The sequence below is a fragment of the Octodon degus genome, unplaced genomic scaffold (assembly GCF_000260255.1).
Source record: "Octodon degus isolate 3935 unplaced genomic scaffold, OctDeg1.0 scaffold00004, whole genome shotgun sequence".
NCBI lineage: Eukaryota > Metazoa > Chordata > Mammalia > Rodentia > Octodontidae > Octodon > Octodon degus.
In genome coordinates, this window is record NW_004524580.1 from 15,781,525 (window position 1) to 15,786,849 (window position 5,325).

A 5,325-nucleotide genomic window follows, 5' to 3' on the forward strand; every position below is an offset into this window, starting at 1 on the left:
CAGGGCAAACTGAGATGGCAATTGAGACTGGGTGTGGTGGCGCTTGTAATCCCAGCACTTGGGAGGCTGTAAACAGGTGGATCACTATGAGTCCAATCTAGTAGTGAGACCCTAAACACCCTGTAGGCCCTCCCCCCCAAAAAAAATCCTGATGTATCTCCAAATTTTTGCAAGAAATAGTTACAGGAAGAAAGAAGAGCAAGACTTGATAACTTCAAATCATAGAAGTAATATGTCATATATTTATAGATATATTATATGCTATATATTGATATTTTATATGATATATAAATATATATGATATCTACTATATATTATATCATTTTTTTTCAGAAGCAGAAGAGTGAATTCTCTGCTGGTGTCATATTAGCTGTGTTATCCAAAGCACAATGAGCAGCTCCTGGCAGCAAGCAAGCCCTCGCTCTACATCTACTTGCTTAACTCCTCCAAGCCTGCCATGTGTCAGGTGGTAGAGTGGTTTTACCCCTCTTCCTCTCCGTTCCCCAGCCTTGCTTCCTCCCATGGTTGCCTTGCACTTTGTAATAAAGTAACCAAATTATGAGAGTTGAGCTCTCAGAATATGCGATTTTCCCTTTGCTTCCGATGCCCTTCTGGCTCCTTCCCCACACACTTTCTTAAGCAGCTTCTCTGCAACTCCATTTTAGGACTGCTCAAATATCACCTCTGACAACATTTCAGAAGAAAGAGGTATGGTATGTTTAATAGACTAACCTACCAAGAATTTAATATATGTGTAGGTGTGTATCATATTTACTCTCTATTCATAAATATTTGTTGAGAATCTATTTTTGTCAGAGTCCTATAAATGAAAAGAATGTAACATTGACACAAAGATCATTGCCTACAAAGAAAATACGTTCTGGAATATAGATAGCTAACAGTGTGGTTCACTTTAATGATAATGTACATAGAGATATAAGATAAAAAGCTAAAAAATGTATTTGCTTTCTTTTTCTTTAATTTAATTTATTTATTTATTACAGGGTCTCACTAAGCAGCTTGGACTAGTAGTGATCCTCCTGTTGCAAACTCCGAAGCACCAGGATTACAGGTGTGTACCACCACACTCAGTTTTGGTGGCCAACACAGCGTGCCCAAGGTTTTAGGCCCAGCACAGCATGCAGTACTGGGAATTGAACCAAGTTCCTTGCACTTGCCTGGCAGGTGCTTACACTGCCAGGCTGTCTCTCCAGCCCTTATTTTTCAAATAATGATATTTAAAATAATCTCATTTTGGATTATAGAATCACAGTAATCATTTAAAATATAGAGGAACTTTTCTGGTAATTAATATCAAGGAAAGCAAAGGTTTTCTCTTTCTTGGGAATGTTGCATATTTTGCATGTGTAACTTAACTTCTAAATGATATAAGCTATAGACAATTAGTATAGGCTGAGATTCACAATCTGAAACTATGAATGACAAAAACAAAAACATTCAGTGGATACGGGGTGAATTGAGACTATAAGTTTATCTAGATTTGTCCACTCCCCATTGTCTTCACCTACCTGCAGTATGAGTATGAGCCAGACCAAGTTACCTAAGCAACTTAAATCCAAAATTCTCAATGTATAAAATGACAAAGTTGATCTAAATAAGTCCATCTCTTCTGAAGCTAAATTCATATAGCCTCACTTGAAAAATACAAATACCTGAAAGCCCATTTTTTAACAAAATTCAGAATTCAAACTTGCTTCCTTTGTAGAAATAAACATTAGCACTTACAATTGTGTATTTTTTTAAATCTAAGTCTTAAGTTTTATTTAAATAACCTCCAGTGAGAATAGAACAGATCAATTACTACCACTTCTTCATAATACCAATGAGCCAAGCCAGGGAGGGCAAGCACACCTGCAGCCAGCTGCCAGCCAGTGTGATGGGTGGGATTCCAAGAAGGCGGCCCCGGCCCCGGCCCGCTGCTGGAGGACTATCCACAGTGGAGTGAGGGTTCTTGATAGTCTCAACAACAGACACAATCAAGCATGCAGCCTCAGAGGCTGCTGTCAGGGCATTGGTCCTCACTATAGCTGGCTCCCACATGAAAGTTTCAAAGTTGTCAGCGATGTCCTCATTGTTGATGTCTACCCCATACCATATGCCATCCTGGGCATGCCGAGCCCAAACTTTGTTCAGGATGTTTGTGGCATCAAAGCCAACATTGTCACATAGCTTGAGTGGGATAATTTCCAAGTCTTTAGCATATGCCCCAATCAGTAGCTGCCGTTTTCCTGGGATAGTCCTTGAGTAATCATAAAAGTACTTAGAGAGCTCCATCTCGATGGCTCTACCACCATGCACTGCTGAGTCATTCTTGATGGCCCTCCTGACAATCATGATGGTGTCATGCAGAGACTGCTCTGTCTCCTCCATGAACTGTTCAGCTCTGCCACGGAGGATGAAGGTGCAAGTCTTGGCCTTGGGGCAGCCAGTGAAGAAATTGTACCTTTCACCTCCAATCTGGGTCTCTTCGAACAGCTGGCAGCGGCCCCACACATCTGCTGATAGAGCATTCAAGCTGGTCTGAATTGAGCCTCTGCAGGCCATTATTGTCCTCTTCAAATCCTCCTCAGGCACACAGCCAGCACAGAACATGTCTCTATCAGCAAAGTACTGAGTGGCCACATTCCCAACAGGGAGTTTGGTCAAAATAACTTTGGCTGCAGAATTATAGGTCTTCTCTCCACTCAGCATCAATGATTGCCTGATAATCCTCTACCATGTGGACTTTAATTTCAGCATTGTCTTTCTCAGCGTTCAGCCCTAGTTCAACATTTAATAAGGCAGTTGTGGGGTTATCGTACTTTTTAGGTTACATTTCAAATCCAGCATAAAAGGAAGTCTTCTTGAATGCAACACCAGCCACCAGCCGAGACTCCTCTAGGGCTCCACCCTGTACCTTCTTGATTCCAATCATTTTAAGCTGCAGCAAATCCTCCAGCATCACCATAGCATCAACCAGTGTTTTAGCAAAGAAGGCTTTCTGCTGGGAGATCAGCTTGGAGCTCAGATTCGCCATGGCACACGCTCCAGCAGCTTCCTCTGCTCCACTTTATCTAGCTTCTTCACTGTCACAGCGATCTCCTTGTTCTTGTTAACTGCCAACTGTATAGCTGTGCAGAAAGCTCGGATGGTGATTGGGGGATGCAAACCTTCCTCCACGTAGGGTTTCACCTGCTTCAGAAACTCTGAAGCCAGGTCTGAGGATATAGCTCAGCCATGTAAGCACCTTCCTGGGAAGTGCAAGGTTCTGAGTTTGATCCCCAGTACTGGAAAAAAAAAAAGTAACAAAAATAATCTCAAAAAAAAGAAACTCTGCAGCCAGCAGTGTTACAGAGGTGGTGCCATCCCCAACTCAGCATCTTGAGATTTGGCAATGTCCGCTACAGTCTTTGCTGCAGGATGGACATTGAGAAGTTTTAAAATTGTGGCCCCAACATTAGAACTTGTCGCTTTGCCTCAGCCATCTACAATAAGCTCGTCTGTGCCTAGGGAGCCAGGGCGGTTCCTACAGCCTCGGGAATCACCCGGCAGGCACTGATGTTACTCACTAGCTGACAGATGCCTCGGGAGCTGCAGTCCCCTCTTTCAATGGCCTAACTGATGAGGGCATCATTTTGGCAACTTCTTCAGGGCCTCACTATTCTGTTCTTTGCATTCCGGGCACCCAGATAAAATTCTGTGATTTTAAAAGCTATCAAGCAAATGACATCAGGTTAACGGCTTTTATAAGCTGACATGTTGAAAAAGCTTTGAAATTCTTGCCAAATTCAGAAATTAATAATTTGTAAAGAAAGTTATAAAGCTATGATCTTTGCTATAAATCACAACAACTCCTGGAAACATTTTATGGTTAATGAAAAACTTTCAATTGCACAAATTTCTTATAAGTCAAATAAAATTACATACCTGGGTTAAAATGGCAAACATTTTCAGGCATGTGTGGTTTTCTCTGTCTTTTTCCTTGCTTCACTACCTCAAGCTATGCATACTTATATGGGCTAGAAATAATTAGATGAGTAATAGCTAATGAGGTTGCCTCAGCAGGACTTTGACCAACACATTAAATAAGGGTGTTAAATAAAGTGAATCCATAAAAGCAATAGGGTAACCAAAGTGAAATTTGCAAAGGGTGGTAAAAACTAATGGAACTTGAATTATTAGAGAACAAGACTAACAAGGAAATATGTGAAGAAAATAATTGAGGAAAATAGGTATTCTGTAATATTACCTTGCTCACAATAGAAAACTCTACTCCTTAATAGTGTTAGGTATGGAGAAATAAAACTATTTGCATGTATGCTATTTTATATTTTAGTCATGAAATTTGAAGTGTCATATTTTGGATGTTGGCTGCATCTAGGGGAGGGGAAACAATATTAAAAAAATATAATAACTGGCCTAAAAAGCAAAACCATCTGGTGAAGTCATGAATGACTGAATTGAACAGCAGGGAAGCCTACTGTTCATCATTTCTGCAGTCAATTGAGAATTCTGCAGAGAATACATTAAAGAATAGTATAAAAAGTGCAGTGACCCAAATAAGTTGCTAAAGGAAAAATATCAAGATCAGTTAAGAGGTATTTTATTACTTCCAAAACTGAATAATTTTTAAATTGCTAGTAAAATAAAACTGCTTGCTCATTGCTCACATGGAATTATTTTCTACTAATTGAAAGAGTTCTCTACTGCAATTTGTTACTGTTGTTGACATTCCACAAGGTTAGAAATTTTTCCTGTATACTACAATTAGTAATGAGAGCTGTCATTAATGTTTGATCTTGAAACACAGGACAAAATCAATTCTCAGAACTTCTTTGAAATTCAGCACAGTAAATCTTATTTGTGAATTAGTGCTTTACCCACTAACTGAATCTAGAACCCATTCTTGACTTTTTTTTCCTGTTACTTTCTTTGTTCCTTCCCCTTTTCTTCTCTCTTTCCCTTCCTTCATTCCTTCCTTCTTGTCTTCTTTTTTCTCTTTTACTAATAATAAATTGCTTTGATTTTAGTTTACATGAGATTGTGAGATAGACTACAAATCTGATTTCCTAGCCCTCACAACAGCTATGTGGAGCCGTGTCTTATAGTTAGAAGTTTGAATATCTCCCAAAGCATCTTGTCTTTAAAGCTTGGCCCCCAGCTCATGGTGACACTGGGAGATGAAGAATAAGGGAGCAGGGTCAAGTAGAAAACAGGTCACTAGAGTCATGACCTTGAATTAAATATTAAGAAATTAAGACTTGAGCTCTTGTGATCTCCTGGCTCCTGTGTAGCAAACAGCCCTCCTCTACTGGGTACTCTTGC

At 39.9% G+C, this 5,325-nt stretch overlaps 1 pseudogene; it reads right to left on the minus strand.

Annotated features, from left to right (window-relative positions):
* Positions 1-1,821: 1,821 nt before the first annotated feature.
* On the minus strand, positions 1,822-3,634 carry LOC101571383 (annotated as a pseudogene).
* Between the last annotated feature and the right edge of the window lie 1,691 nt (positions 3,635-5,325).